Genomic DNA, 17240 nt, shown 5'->3' with positions numbered 1-17240 from the left:
CCACGATGCTTTGAATGAGTTGTCTGTGGGCTTGCAGCCTCTTGTTAGCCAGTTCCTCAGAGGAGTGTGGGGAGTGAGGAATGTTCCTTTCCTGGGATCTACAGGTAGTGTTGGAAACAGTGTCTCAGGCTCCCTTTGAAACATTGTCTGAGGTGGATTTGGAGTTCCTTACACATAAAGGATAATTCCAGTATTTAGCACTTTGAGTCCCTTTTCTGGTTTGTTTTGGATGAACTAGAGTGGTGGACACCGAAATTCTGACGATGGGTCCCATCTCGACTTTCTGACTCGTTTTGAAGCCTTTGACTGTTTCAGAGTGGCTGGCTATGGGCACGCACAAACATGTCCTAACGTTCGTTTTTTAAAACTGGGCAACTCACCGAGTGGTTCGTTGATGCTCCAAAACAAGTAGTGCAGAGAAATACAGTTTCTGTTGTGTTTTATTTGCCATTTTGTAAAATCCCATTGATTTCTGTTGGAAGACTCATTGCTCCTTGATATTACTGCGTTATCGGAAACGGAAAGGGGGTCTGTTTACATCTGGTTGTAGTCTTTCCCCCACAAGACCTTCTTTTACGGTCTATGCTTCAGACGCGGAAGTTTATACGTGGTTGTGAGGTATCTGAAAAAATAGTTCCACAATAGCAAATAACATGGAATGAAATCATACATTTCGCCGATATATTTGATTTTAACAATCAACAAACACCGCTAACCACTCGGTGAGTTGCACAGTTTTGAAAACGAACGTTAAGGGTTGTTGTAAGGAGTTACTCATGAATATCAATATCATAACGGTCATCTCATATGTGGAAGAACACACTGAAACATCAGGACATAAGTTACTCATGAATATAAATATCATAACGGTCATCTCATATGTGGAAGAACACATAACTGAAACATCAGGTCATAAGTTCTGAGTCCAAAACTAATCACAATGTAGGCTAATGCATCTGCTGTTTAAGTTATTTAACTTCACATGATTTGTCATGAGCTCTCTCTCTGCCTGGTAACACGCGCTGATTAAAGTCTGATGACCTCCACCTGTTCCTGCTCTGCTCTGCCTCACCCTCGTTTACCTACCAGCTGCACTGCATTCACCACTCATCATGCCCGGTATATAAAGCCTTGCTTTTCAGTCCACACTTGTCAGATCGTCTGCAAACCAGTTACCTGCCTGTCTTGGAAAACGACTCTGACTCTTTGCCTGTGAACCCAGACCCGCTCGACTACTTCTTTGATCTCCAGCCCCGGTAATCTTGACCTGCCTTCCGTCTCTCTTCTACGAATACAGCCTAGCCCTTGACTGTACTGCTGCTTCGTTTCAATTGCTGTTGTGTGTGTGTTTCCCCCAGGACTTCCCGGATCATCCAGCTCCTGCCATTGCTGCTCGGCTATTGGGGAACACACACCGCAGACTCTTGGAACTCCCGAAACCCCTGTAACCCCCAACCCTTAAATAAACATTCTAACGTGACGCTTTTGTGGTCCTCGTCCTGTTTGGTGTCTGACATGATTTCCATATTATAGCCTATTAGTGATCTGCGGTTGTGGAAATAATGGCTAATAGGGCTAATAAATAATCAGTAATCGATAATCTTAATTACACTTTTCATCAAAACACAAAATAATCTTGATTATGATTTTTTCCATTATGCAATAACTAGAATTAAACTATACTAAAATGTAGCATAAATTCACAGAGTGAGCTCTGTGTGTGTGTGTGTGAGATCTCTTACGGCTCTTGGATTGTTCTGCATCTGTGTTGTTCTCTCTGTTCCTCCCTCGTTGTTCCTGTGTTCTACAGCTGTCCACCAGCACCACTGATACCCTCTTCAACTGGACCAGAGACTCGGGGTCTGTAGGGGACAGGTCCATTTCTGTAGGGACATGACATAGACACATAAGAATAGAACATCATGGAACAATTCATGTATTCTAGAATAGTGGTGGTAGTGGAGTGGTTAAGGGGCTGGGCTAGCATGCAGTAGCCTGAGAAGTTGTGGGTTCAATTCCCAGCCCCCACCATGGTGCATTTGAGCAAGGCACTTAACCCCAAGTTGCTCTGGGATCAGCGTAGTCCTTTGTAATGTAATTGAAATGTGTAAGGCACTTAACCCCAAGTTGCTCTGGGATCAGCGTAGTCCTTTGTAATGTAATTGACATGTGTAAGGCACTTAACCCCAAGTTGCTCTGGGATCAGCGTAGTCCTTTGTAATGTAATTGACATGTGTAAGGCACTTAACCCCAAGTTGCTCTGGGATCAGCGTAGTCCTTTGTAATGTAATTGGCATGTGTAAGGCACTTAACCCCAAGTTGCTCTGGGATCAGCGTAGTCCTTTGTAATGTAATTGGCATGTGTAAGGCACTTAACCCCAAGTTGCTCTGGGATCAGCGTAGTCCTTTGTAATGTAATTGGCATGTGTAAGGCACTTAACCCCAAGTTGCTCTGGGATCAGCGTAGTCCTTTGTAATGTAATTGGCATGTGTAAGGCACTTAACCCCAAGTTGCTCTGGGATCAGCGTAGTCCTTTGTAATGTAATTGGCATGCAGACAGATAGATAGATACTTTATTGATCCCCAGGGGGAAACTCAAGGTCTCAGTAGCATATAGACATAACACACAACATGCACTTACAGCAAAAATGGTAAATATAAGTATAAAAACATAACAAAACTCCACTGTACAATAGAGACAGTAGAAGATAAGAAAAACGAACTAATAGTAGATAAACTAACTAGATAAAGAAAAACTAACTAAGGCACTTAACCCCAAGTTGTGTAAGGCACTCTGGAAGAAAAGAGTCTGCTAGAGCAGTGTTTCTCAAAGTGTGGTCCGGGGACTACTGACCTAAACACACATCTTTGCCATATGACTATAGTTATTACATTACATTACATTTGGCTGATGCATTTTTAACCAAAGCGACTAACAACAGTTTAAGCTTTTTAAAGCAATTCTCTCAACAATTATAGGACAATTTAAAAAAGCTCTAGTACAGGGGTTCCCAAACTGTGAGGCGCGCCTCCCCTGGGGGGCGCCAAATAATTTGAGGGGAGGCGCGGAAGGTTGATTCAAAAAAGAAGGAAAAACGTTTATTTCATGTTAGAACTATCTATGTTTTTTTTTCAATGATTATGTAATTGTCAACATTATAAAATCGAAATAAATCATAGAAGAGATGTATACTAAATCTTTGGGATAGTGGAAAGTATTATTGATCCCTATCCTGAGTGAGAATGTATTGTGCCAAACTTCATATCGTAATTTAGCAACAGTGCCGCCAGCCGAGTTAGCTGCAAGTTACCAGTGAACGGCAACTTGCAGCTTGGAGCTTGGATTTGTAGGCTACACGCAGCCTTACAACACTGTTTACAGCTCTTCGAGTCACGGTAACATGTATTTTTTGGTACATAGCTAATTTAGATAAACTTATGGTGTGGGTGCTTGCGTTTCTTTAGGAATCCGCCACCTTGGTTTGTATAGAAATGAATATTAAGTGACAGATACACGTAAGAGGTTGGACATACGTGACGGTAATATGTGACGTTCCGATAGCTAACTTAAAATGGACCGATTTGTCACATTTTATCGCTGCACGGCCCGAGCCTGATATGGGCAACAAAGCCAAACGTCGAAGATATGATGAAAACTCATTGCATTGCATAGCATAGTAGCCTTTAAATATGATGAGAACTCATTGCATTGCATAGCATAGTAGCCTTTAAATATGATGAAAACTCATTGCATTGCATAGCATAGTAGCCTTTAAATATGATGAAAACTCATTGCATAGCATAGCATAGTATAGTAGCCTTTAAATATGATGAAAACTCATTGCATTGCATAGCATAGTAGCCTTTAAATATGATGAAAACTCATTGCATTGCATAGCATAGTAGCCTTTAAATATGATGAAAACTCATTGCATTGCATTGCATAGTAGCCTTTAAATATGATGAAAACTCATTGCATTGCATAGCATAGTAGCCTTTAAATATGATGAAAACTCATTGCATTGCATAGCATAGTAGCCTTTAAATATGATGAAAACTCATTGCATTGCATAGCATAGTAGCCTTTAAATATGATGAAAACTCATTGCATTGCATAGCATAGTAGCCTTTAAATATGATGAAAACTCATTGCATTGCATAGCATAGTAGCCTTTAAATATGATGAAAACTCATTGCATTGCATAGCATAGTAGCCTTTAAAATATGATGAAAACTCATTGCATTGCATAGCATAGTAGCCTTTAAATATGATGAAAACTCTCATTGCATTGCATAGCATAGTAGCCTTTAAATATGATGAAAACTCATTGCATTGCATAGCATAGTAGCCTTTAAATATGATGAAAACTCATTGCATTGCATAGCATAGTAGCCTTTAAATATGATGAGAACTCATTGCATTGCATAGCATAGTAGCCTTTAAATATGATGAAAACTCATTGCATTGCATAGCATAGTAGCCTTTAAATATGATGAAAACTCATTGCATTGCATAGCATAGTAGCCTTTAAATATGATGAAAACTCATTGCATTGCATAGCATAGTAGCCTTTAAATATGATGAAAAACTCATTGCATTGCATAGCATAGTAGCCTTTAAATATGATGAAAACTCATTGCATTGCATAGCATAGTAGCCTTTAAATATGATGAAAACTCATTGCATTGCATAGCATAGTAGCCTTTAAATATGATGAAAACTCATTGCATTGCATAGCATAGTAGCCTTTAAATATGATGAAAACTCATTGCATTGCATAGCATAGTAGCCTTTAAATATGATGAAAACTCATTGCATTGCATAGCATAGTAGCCTTTAAATATGATGAAAACTCATTGCATTGCATAGCATAGTAGCCTTTAAATATGATGAAAACTCATTGCATTGCATAGCATAGTAGCCTTTAAATATGATGAAAACTCATTGCATTGCATAGCATAGTAGCCTTTAAATATGATGAAAACTCATTGCATTGCATAGCATAGTAGCCTTTAAATATGATGAAAACTCATTGCATTGCATAGCATAGTAGCCTTTAAATATGATGAAAACTCATTGCATTGCATAGCATAGTAGCCTTTAAATATGATGAAAACTCATTGCATTGCATAGCATAGTAGCCTTTAAATATGATGAAAACTCATTGCATTGCATAGCATAGTAGCCTTTAAATATGATGAAAACTCATTGCATTGCATAGCATAGTAGCCTTTAAATATGATGAAAACTCATTGCATTGCATAGCATAGTAGCCTTTAAATATGATGAAAACTCATTGCATTGCATAGCATAGTAGCCTTTAAATATGATGAAAACTCATTGCATTGCATAGCATAGTAGCCTTTAAATATGATGAAAACTCATTGCATTGCATAGCATAGTAGCCTTTAAATATGATGAAAGCCTTTAAATATGATGAAAACTCATTTCATTGCATAGCATAGTAGCCTTTAAATATGATGAAAACTCATTGCATTGCATAGCATAGTAGCCTTTAAATATGATGAAAACTCATTTTGCATTGCATAGCATAGTAGCCTTTAAATATGATGAAAACTCATTGCATTGCATAGCATAGTAGCCTTTTTTAAATATGATGAAAACTCATTGCATTGCATAGCATAGTAGCCTTTAAATATGATGAAAACTCATTGCATTGCATAGCATAGTAGCCTTTAAATATGATGAAAACTCATTGCAAATTGCATAGCATAGTAGCCTTTAAATATGATGAAAACTCATTGCATTGCATAGCATAGTAGCCTTTAAATATGATGAAAACTCATTGCATTGCATAGCATAGTAGCCTTTAAATATGATGAAAACTCATTGCATTGCATAGCATAGTAGCCTTTAAATATGATGAAAACTCATTGCATTGCATAGCATAGTAGCCTTTAAATATGATGAAAACTCATTGCATTGCATAGCATAGTAGCCTTTAAATATGATGAAAACTCATTGCATTGCATAGCATAGTAGCCTTTAAATATGATGAAAACTCATTTCATTGCATAGCATAGTAGCCTTTTAAATATGATGAAAAACTCATTGCATTGCATAGCATAGTAGCCTTTAAATATGATGAAAACTCATTGCATTGCATAGCATAGTAGCCTTTAAATATGATGAAAACTCATTGCATTGCATAGCATAGTAGCCTTTAAATATGATGAAAACTCATTGCATTGCATAGCATAGTAGCCTTTAAATATGATGAAAACTCATTGCATTGCATAGCATAGTAGCCTTTAAATATGATGAAAACTCATTGCATTGCATAGCATAGTAGCCTTTAAATATGATGAAAACTCATTGCATTGCATAGCATAGTAGCCTTTAAATATGATGAAAACTCATTGCATTGCATAGCATAGTAGCCTTTAAATATGATGAAAACTCATTGCATTGCATAGCATAGCCTTTAAATATGATGAAAACTCATTGCATTGCATAGCATAGTAGCCTTTAAATATGATGAAAACTCATTGCATTGCATAGCATAGTAGCCTTTAAATATGATGAAAACTCATTGCATTGCATTGCATAGCATAGTAGCCTTTAAATATGATGAAAACTCATTGCATTGCATAGCATAGTAGCCTTTAAATATGATGAAAACTCATTGCATTGCATAGCATAGTAGCCTTTAAATATGATGAAAACTCATTGCATTGCATAGCATAGTAGCCTTTAAATATGATGAAAACTCATTGCATTGCATTGCATATAGTAGCCTTTAAATATGATGAAAAACTCATTGCATTGCATTGATGAAAACTCATTGCATTGCATAGCATAGTAGCCTTTAAATATGATGAAAACTCATTGCATTGCATAGCATAGTAGCCTTTAAATATGATGAAAACTCATTGCATTGCATAGCATAGTAGCCTTTAAATATGATGAAAACTCATTGCATTGCATAGCATAGTAGCCTTTAAATATGATGAAAACTCATTGCATTGCATAGCATAGTAGCCTTTAAATATGATGAAAACTCATTGCATTGCATAGCATAGTAGCCTTTAAATATGATGAAAACTCATTGCATTGCATAGCATAGTAGCCTTTAAATATGATGAAAACTCATTGCATTGCATAGCATAGTAGCCTTTAAATATGATGAAAACTCATTGCATTGCATAGCATAGTAGCCTTTAAATATGATGAAAACTCATTGCATTGCATAGCATAGTAGCCTTTAAATATGATGAAAACTCATTGCATTGCATAGCATAGTAGCCTTTAAATATGATGAAAACTCATTGCATTGCATAGCATAGTAGCCTTTAAATATGATGAAAACTCATTGCATTGCATAGCATAGTAGCCTTTAAATATGATGAAAACTCATTTGCATAGCATAGCATATGATGAAAACTCATTGCATTGCATTAGTAGCCTTTAAATATGATGAAAACTCATTGCATTGCATAGCATAGTAGCCTTTAAATATGATGAAAACTCATTGCATTGCATAGCATAGTAGCCTTTAAATATGATGAAAACTCATTGCATTGCATTGCAGCATAGTAGCCTTTAAATATGATGAAAACTCATTGCATTGCATAGCATAGTAGCCTTTAAATATGATGAAAACTCATTGCATTGCATTGCATAGTAGCCTTTAAATATGATGAAAACTCATTGCATTGCATAGCATAGTAGCCTTTAAGTAGCTTAACTGAAGATATGATGAAAACTCATTGCATTGCATAGCATAGTAGCCTTTAAGTTGCATTGCAACTGATATGATGAAAACTCATTGCATTGCATAGCATAGTAGCCTTTAAGTAGCTTAACTGAAGATATGATGAAAACTCATTGCATTGCATAGCATAGTAGCCTTTAAGTAGCTTAACTGAAGATATGATGAAAACTCATTGCATTGCATAGCATAAGCGCGAAGGTGTCACTGTTTTCAGAGGGGAGGCCCACATTGATGGAGTTTGGGAACCCAAGTGCATCAGTGCATAAGTGCATCAGTGAGTGCTGTTTTTTAAACAATCAAGAGTGAGTTAGTCAGGTGGTAAGTGCTAGGATCAGCAAGACTAGTTATCACTACTAACTAGTTACTAACCCCTAATCCTAGAGAAGTGAGAGAGCAGTTATGTTAGGATGGAATTAATAACAATTAAATTATATTTAATTGACATAGTGATATGTCAATTAAATATAATTTGTGTTACAAACTGGTACAGTACATTAATGAAGTCAAATAGCACCATAGACCAGTGTTTCTCAAAGTGTGGTCCGGGGATCACTGGTGGTCCGCAAGCTATCCCAAGTGTTCCGCGAGCAGACGTGGTAAAAAAATAATATATATGAGTTGTTTGCAATATTGAACCAACTTGTATGTAAATCCAAACAGTTCTGCAACACTGCCTATGTAAGCTATGCCAATTTAAATCATATGAATCCTCTGACACAATAAACAAGGTGCAAAGATAATAAGCAAGGTGGTTCAGTGAGTAGGCCTATTGTGTCTATTAGTTAGGTAGTCTGTGAGGTTTAAGTGGTCCTTGGTCTGAAAAAGTTTGAGAAACACTGTGCTAGAGGACTAGATGTAAATGATGATTCATAACATAGGGTTAGCAGGAAGTGAAATATTTCAGACCTTAGTTGCTTTAATCTTGATGTTAATTCTGAATAACGGGAGACCTATGAAGTAGATCTGGTACAAAAAAAAGTTTCACCTTTTCATATCAATGCTCATGAATAGTAACTATAACAATTGGGTGAAAATTGGCCGGCGGGCCACACAACAACCCCCCCCCCCCAAACGACACACACATTAAAAAGTATTTTTTTTATACACTATCATTTAGTATCAAAAGTATTTGTTTTAAAATATTAATTGCTTAAAAATTACTGCTAATTTGATGCTGTTTAACAAATGTATATATAAATTGTGCACTGTTGCTTTAAGAACACGTTTATTTTTCAATGATGTTCCGCTCGCTCCGCTATGGCTAGTGTACCTATGGCTGTGCCCTCTCACAGTTTACAAATGGTCAGTAGTGGAAACTACTGTTGCCTTCATGATTACCTTTGAAAAGTTTCTTATAAGAAGGAGATATCAATTATCAACAATGACAAGCCAGCTGGAACCTGCCGCTCTCTCTGCTAACAAGTTGCCTAATTAAAAAAAAAAAACGCAAGTGAACTTGGGGGGTAGTCCAGAAAGGAGGTTTAACAGACACTGAGATAAAACTTAACCTCTGGGTTGTCTGAACCTGTGGTAACTAAACCCGAGCTGTCGGTTCCAAAACACCGGTTACCAATTAGTTCAATCAACCCTGTGTTAGTTAACCTAGAGTTGTGCACGTTCACATCATCTATTGAGAGTCGAAACCATGAGTGAAACCGGCAAAGCAAAGAGCACCGTATTTTTCAGTAGCGGAGTAGCAAGTTCTCCTCGAGGCTTACGAGGAGGAGAGAACTGTAATAACAAAAAAGAGCAAGGCTACTTGAGCGTCTGCCAAGGAACAAGACCTTGCTTTGCAGAGAATGACCTAATTGACCGTGTGTAAATGCGTAAGGTTTGCTGTTACGTAGGCCTAGTCTATATTTAAGCTTATTTATGCCTATTCATTTAATCCCTTTTTTGTACTGTAGCCTACTTGCTTTAATTATATCTTCAATGTGTCTGATGTTGTTTGTCCATCTGTCTGAGCTAAAGACAAATATCCACTATGATGTAGGATAGCCTACATTAAAGATTTATTTTATTCTATTCCACCATGCGTAATGTGCGAAAGCTGACCCTTGTTGTGCCAGATGACTCAGGGTACAGTGGAAGACCGCTAAAGTCAGCTAGCCAGGGTGGTAAGAGTGTTTTATATGTATCCAGGGTGGTAAGGGTGTTTTATATGTATCCAGGGTGGTAAGGGTGTTTTATATGTAGCCAGGGTGGTAAGGGTGTTTTATATGTATCCAGGGTGATAAGGGTGTTTTATATGTATCCAGGGTGGTAAGGGTGTTCTATATGTATCCAGGGTGGTAAGGGTGTTTTATATGTAGCTCCACTGCAGATGGAGCTCGACACCACTCCACTGCCACCATCATCGGCAAGCTTCAGCGGAATGCCAAAAGAGCAGTGCCAGGTGTGCGGGGTGGATTACCCTCTTGTCATGCTGACATCCCACATCAAATCCTGTAGCTGAAGCTGAACAAGTAAGGGGTGGATTACCCTCTTGTCATTCTGACATCCCACATCAAATCCTGTAGCTGAAGCTGAACTTCCATGGACAGCTGAATATGGATTTGGACAAATTGTTGACAAATTTCTTTGGTACAGCATTTTATACATTGGTTATACTGCATCAGTAAAATATATTTTGATGCTTCTTTTGACTGTTGGATTAATACTTGTTTTAGCCCTCCTGCCCAATATGCCAAGAAGCGATGCCAATCGGTGACTTGGAGGCCCATGCGAGTTTGTGTGGTGAAAGGTGGGGGAAACTAGCAGTTTGTTTATGTGATTTTATTAAGCCATACTCACCTTTTAATATTTTTATTTTTACAAATTGGTTACATAAAATGTGTTATATAACTTGCAGACTGTCTTTTTCCGATACTGCCCTTTAGTCCTTGGATTCAAAATGTGTTTAAAGCCATTATTTCGTGCTAAAGTAGCTGCTCTGTTTGCTGCAAAATATGTGTCGAGTGATGATCTTTTTCCATGTCATCTAGACTGGTTAACCATCAATGAACCCTCAGAGGCTATAACCAGAAGTGTGGAGAGCTTTCTCCGCGGCAATGCGATGAAATCCCCTTTGCTCCTTTCGATGGACATAAGGCAAAGCCCTATTGAGCAGGACATGGCCATCATCTCCTTTTACAAGTGGCCCCGTGTGGAATGGAGGTAACTGGCCTTCTAAGGAACAATGGTGCATTTCTGGTCCAGGAAAAAGTATTTTCTTCACACTGACCCTGACATTTCTTGTTGTATAGGAGATGCTGCTATTGGAGTGGGTGTAACCCGCCATTTTTTCTCCATATGCATGGAAAAACTAAAGTCTGGATTTTCTTTGAGTTTCGGTATGTAATACGTATTTAGTACATGACTGTTTTGTTACGTCAATAGTGTAGTAGCACCCTATACGTATATGCTATTCTTACTTCTCTGTTTTTGTATTTTTTTTTTTTGTCTGGCAAACAGCAAAAACCAATCAATGTAACACCCCTTTTTTAAGGAGAACCTGGTCATTTGATCACTTCAGCCTCTCCATTTCTAATTAACAGTGATATGTTCATTGTAGCAGGGAGAATTGTGGGGCATTCTTTTCTTCATGGAGGACCCTATTTGTCTGGACTCAGTGATGCGGTTGTCCATGTGCTGCTTGGTGGGAGCTTAGAAACAGCCACAGTAAACCTGGAAGACTGTCCAGACTTAGACATTCGCGAAACTATCATGCTTGTATGTATATATCAAACATATTAATGTCTGTTTGTTGTTATGTAGGGATTTTGTTTTGATCTGTTGTTGTAGATGGGTTGTCGTCGATGGCCATAAGGATGACATGATTTGAGAGACACTGTAGCTTTTGTTGGCTAGGGTGACCAGACGTCCTCTTTTGCCCAGACATGTCCTCTTTTTGAAACCTAAAAATGTGTCCGGGCGGAATTTCCAAATCGTCCGGGATTTTGGGCTGCCCAACATGAAAACGAAAGGGGCTGATAGATTTTTTGTCGAAATCGCCAATGGTTATTTAATTCGGTGCAATTCCATATCTTGCTGGTTTACCCGGGATTGTACTGCTTACATAGCTGGTAGAGCCGGGCTAATAACCTCATGCTAGTTTGCCCGGGATTGTACTGCTTACATCGCTGGTAGAGCCGGGCTAATAACCTCATGCTAGTTTGCCCGGGATTGTACTGCTTACATAGCTGGTAGAGCCGGGCTAATAACCTCATGCTAGTTTGCCCGGGATTGTACTGCTTACATAGCTGGTAGAGCCGGGCTAATAACCTCATGCTAGTTTGCCCGGGATTGCTTACATAGCTGGTAGAGCCGGGCTAATAACCTCATGCTAGTTTGCCCGGGATTGCTATGCTTACATAGCTGGTAGAGCCGGGCTAATAACCTCATGCTAGTTTGCCCGGGATTGCTATGCTTACATAGCTGGTAGAGCCAGGCTAATAACCTCATGCTAGTTTGCCCGGGATTGTACTGCTTACATAGCTGGTAGAGCCGGGCTAATAACCTCATGCTAGTTTGTGAAAATGAAATGTAATTTCTTCTTCCATCTGCATCTCAGGTGCTTGGCCGTGTCAAGAAGCAAATAAAACAATTCAAGCAGGGCCTAAAAGACAGCCCTCTATGTAGGGTTTTAACTCAACGGCCGGACACGGTGCCCTTGCCTCTATGTAGGGTTTTAACTCAACGGCCGGACACGGTGCCCTTGCCTCTATGTAGGGTTTTAACTCAACGGCCGGACACGGTGCCCTTGCCTCTATGGAGGGTTTTAACTCAACGGCCGGACACGGTGCCCTTGCTATTTCCGAATGAGGCGGCAGTGAACCGGAGTCTGGGCTCTACAGTGCGGCCATTTCACTCGCACATACGACTAAATATTTTGGCGTGCGAACATAAAAAAAATATTTAGACGCACTCGTGCGAGTGACTTCTCACAGCATTTTACACGTATATATTTTCTATAGAAACAGCTGCAAATACATCATAAGGAGGGGCAAAGTAGGACACTATATTATGGGGAGATCAGTTATTCAAATCTTATCTAGTCTGTAGTCTACTATCCTGAATGTAGTTGTTACAATGTTACGGGCCGCGGGGAGTGAAAGAGAATCATAAAAAAACTACATTGCCCACACACTATTTCAAAACAGCGCAAATTCATTCGTTCTTAAAACATCATCTGATATCAACAAGTAAGCCTAGTTAACGTTAATGTTAGTATGCTAGTCTAGCTTGGAAAAGTATGACAAAATGCAGAGCATAAGTGCTTTTTTAAAACCAGCCAATGGACAGGAAAAAAACAAAAACACAAGCAAGGAATAAAGTGTCAAAAAGAAGGCTAAAAAGGATGAAAAAAATCTACAAATTCAACCCGGATTGGCTAAAGGATTTTGAGTGGCTAGAGTACCAGGCATCGACGAAGCTAATGTTCTGCAAGTTTTGCAAACAAGCTCTGCTGTCACTCGCAGGTTCCTCACTTTTTATCTCCGGTAATCCGAATCTGAGGAGGGATGCTGGGATGCTGAAACACTCGACATCCACTCGGCACTCTCGCTGCCGGGTTCATCAACAAATCACAGCCCAGCAACCCACGTACGGTTCAAGCCGCTGGCAGGTAGCATTAAGTAACCAAGAAGCTATTCGTCAGCTAAAAATGAAATTCAACATCCCCTATCTAATTGCCAAAGAAGAATTACCATTTACCAAATTCGGACCAATGATCGCACTTCACCACAAAAACAGAGTTGACATTAATCCTACATATGATAACGATGTGAGGTGTGCGGAAATGATTGGGCAAATAGCTGAAGACATAAGGGACGCTCTGGCTGACCACTAACCAGATGCAAGCGAGCCGGAGTTACCGGTCAGTCCTGGTTGACGGTGACACTGGAATGGAAAGTAGCTAAAGCCAGCTCCAAAAGTCACTAAATGTCGCTAGATGACGTCACACACTAATTTGCATATTAAAGAAGCCCTATGCAACAATTTTAGCAATAATGACCTTAACTATGCAGGTTGAGAGTCGTTCTGATGGTTCTACAACACCTTTTGGATCGTTTGGTGGGTGCTTCGTCTCCCCCTAGTGCTTCTCCGCGGAAAAAACGAATATGCAACTTTCTGGTCCCGGACCGAAGAAATCCGGATGTTACTCAGCGGAAGGCCTCAAAAATCTAGTCAGATTGTAGTTTCTAAGAAGACTTCAAAACGGACTCTGACTTGGCTTTGTTGCTGTTGAAATTGTAAGTAGCCTATCCTTAGGTGAACTTCGTTTTTGTAATGTGGTTTGATAGTCTCTTGAACAATGTGTTTGCTCGACCGTTTTATTGTGAGCCCTGTATGTGTTTAGCTTGGTTTCTTGATGGCTAGCTCGCTAGCTAGTGGGGTTTAGCGTAGCAGTCACTTGCTACCGCTGCAGGGGAGCTATGTCGTGAAAAAATGCGAGCCCAAATCAGGCGAAAAACCCAGAAACAGCGAAGGAATAACCAGACTTGCATAGGGCTTCTTTAATTACGTCAGCACGTCGTGCTGCTTGAAGTCTGATTAACTTCACCATATGGTAGCCTACACGCAATGTACCCTTACGGCAATGGCTATATTTTTTATATATTTAGGCTACAAAATAGGCTAGGCTTAAATGTCACTCGGACAGACCGATAGATTTTTTTTTCTCAGCTGGCAGTCACATCAACTTGCATTGACAACATTGAAGCTACATAGCCTAAACAAATGCTAGGTTTATGTAGCCTATGTTCGATTTTTAACTATCTGCTTTGCTTGTGAATGAAGTTGTAGCCTACTTCCTTCAATGTTCAATGTTATTGTTGAACGATGCTGGCAAGCGTGTCCTTGTTTCCCTGTCATCATGTCATTGCTCTTGTCTCGTTGACTCTCTCGTTATACTGTAATTTCACCCGAAGTTGCTGCACCTTCCAGTGAGCGTTGTCGGAGCTGTTAGATCTATAGAACAACTACTTCCTTGTAATAAAATGGGCTGATACTACATAGGCCAGTCATTCCTTTTATAATCATGAGGCAATGCTTTGGGCAAATTTGTGATGTATCGGAACGTCATCTATTACCAACCTCTTACGTGTATGTGTCACTTAATATTAATTTCTATACAAACCAAGACGACGCATTCCTAAAGAAACGCAAACACCCACACCATACGTTTATCTAAATTAGCTATGTACCAAAAATTACATTTTATCGTGACTTGAAGAGCTGTAAACAGTGTTGTAAGGCTGCGTGTACTGCGTGTTCCGCTTGGAGCTCAGGTGGACTTTTTGAAATGCTGATGAGAATTCTCGGGCTAACCGTTGATGTGCCGTGAGAAAGGTTGGGAATGAGCACCCACCAGCCCAGCACTAAACTCCGAGCGTGGTAAACAAAATCGGATATTTCAGGCAGTAAAAGCCCCGGTAAGAACAAAACTAGATTTTGTTCAAATCTACACACCTATGGCTACTGAAAAATGTGAGGCTCATTTAGCAAATGTTAAGTATTAAAAAACATTGTTGTTTAGAATTTTCGAACGAAATGGTTGGTAATTAGCACGTTTATGATAATTCACTTATGAAACAGGCATGAGAGGGGAGATTTTCTGACGTTTCAACAACGAAACAGAGTTTGCCATCGTTGCGAGAAGTTTTTGCTCACACTTTGTGCTGCTGCAGTCAGCCTGGTAGGATAACACGGAGAGAAAACAAAAGTCGCCAGACACACGAAAAAGTCGCCAGATTTGTTGTCAGTCGCTAGATAAGCTTTTCAGTCGCCAGAGACGGCCAAAAGTCGCTTAATCACATTGAAAGTCACATTGTTATATAACGTTAGTCTGGTCTTGTCTGTTTTAATGTGTCGCTGTTGTCCATATAGACCCCTTCGCAACGGCGGTGAAAACATAAACATTCGGGTGGGTGTGACGTCACTGGAGGCAGAAACAATCATTTGGATAGTGAGGCAGCTATTTGAATAGTACTAGTGAGGCGGCTAAAATCAGACAGTAATCTATAATCTTTGCTAAAATGTGTAACAATATAACACAATATGTACATACACTCAGTGTACGTGATCGGGAGGATTATTTGAAAAAACTAAGGCTACATTATCAGATGGGACCATCCTGACAGACCCAATACGGTCAGTGATTGGAAAGAAGAGTGACAGGTTTGCCATCAGTTGAATGGCCGGACATTATTGAAAAACCGAGTGTCTACAGTAAGGAGAAGCTGAGGGTGTATAAATCATTGAATGCATATAACTATCTCCTAAATGCAAAGATGTATCGCAAACGTGCTAATTACCAACCATTTCGTTCTAAAACAACAATGTTTTTTAATACTTCAAAATAACATTTAATAAATGAAGCTCACATTTTTCAGTAGCCATAGGTGTGTAGATTTGAACAAAATCTAGTTTGTTTCTTACCGGGGCTTTTACTGCCTGAAATATCTAATTTTGTTTACCACGCTCGGAGTTTAGTGCTGGGCCTTGCACAGTAGTAGTAGAAGCTAGGCCTAGCTAGTAATCAAGAATATTTGGTTTAGCTCTTCGAGTCACGGTAAAATGTAATTTTTGGTACATAGCTAATTTAGATACACTTATGGTGTGGGCGCTTGCGTTTCTTTAGGAATCCACCGTCTTGGTTTGTATAGAAATGAAAGTGACATACATGTAAAGAGGTTGGAAATACGGGACGATTGGTAATATGTGACGTTCCGATACAAGGATTGGGTTATCGTGAGTCAAACGAACAACTACGTTCTCACTGGAAACTGTAGCCTACTTATTTCAAATTTAACCGATGACTTTTTCGGTTCTGGCACCCGACGGCACAGCAAGATGAGACCATGATAACTTTTAGCCTCCCAAATATGACTGTTGGTTTAGCTTCCCAGCTGAGGTGATGGTTTGTTTTGCCTCCAGTGAACGTAATGACGTAGGCTCAGAAGGTACCTATAGTGCTACTATGCTAAGTTATTGCTAATGCCTATTAGACATATATATGTTTGAGATCACGTTTGCGATGCAGACCTTAATCCAAGCTGATAAATTGCCAATGGTATTTCAGTCAATGAAGTACTCGTCTGCTATGATAGCTACCTACAACTTTAGCATGTTGACTCACTGATAATGGTTTAGCCCTAGCTTCTAGCTAGCTGTGCATTACGTTTGCATTTTGCCAAGTTTGGTCTCATACGTAACTTTAGTATCTATCTACCATCTTTGTAATGAAAGCCTCAGCATTTTAATCACTATTTAATAGGGGTGTCACGATTTGAAGCCTCAAGCCCAAGCCAATTGCACTGGCAAAGTAAGTAATAATCTCTTAACAAAATCATAATATTAATATTAGAGATATGGTTAACATTCTTAGTGCTAAAGACATTCCCCTCTCCTTGTAATAGGGCTGTGCAAAGTTCAAATTGCAATTATGCTTCCTGTTTGCTACCTCACTTGAAATGCAAGTGAAATTCAAGAATTAAATTTGAATTCAAGAGCCAGTTTCA

The 17240-nt window shown here is 39.2% G+C and overlaps 1 long non-coding RNA gene across 1 annotated transcript in view; it reads right to left on the bottom strand.

The window, feature by feature from the left end:
• Positions 1 to 17240, bottom strand: part of LOC125297468 — a 32670-nt gene that overhangs the window by 8162 nt on the left and 7268 nt on the right. Inside the window, exon 2 of the long non-coding RNA XR_007194059.1 lies at positions 1743 to 1883. This is a non-coding gene — a long non-coding RNA (uncharacterized LOC125297468). The remainder of the gene's footprint in view (positions 1 to 1742; positions 1884 to 17240) is intronic.

The sequence above is a fragment of the Alosa alosa genome, chromosome 7 (genome assembly GCF_017589495.1).
Source record: "Alosa alosa isolate M-15738 ecotype Scorff River chromosome 7, AALO_Geno_1.1, whole genome shotgun sequence".
In the NCBI taxonomy this organism is placed as follows: Eukaryota; Metazoa; Chordata; class Actinopteri; order Clupeiformes; family Clupeidae; genus Alosa; species Alosa alosa.
This window is presented reverse-complemented; position numbering and strand designations above follow the sequence as displayed.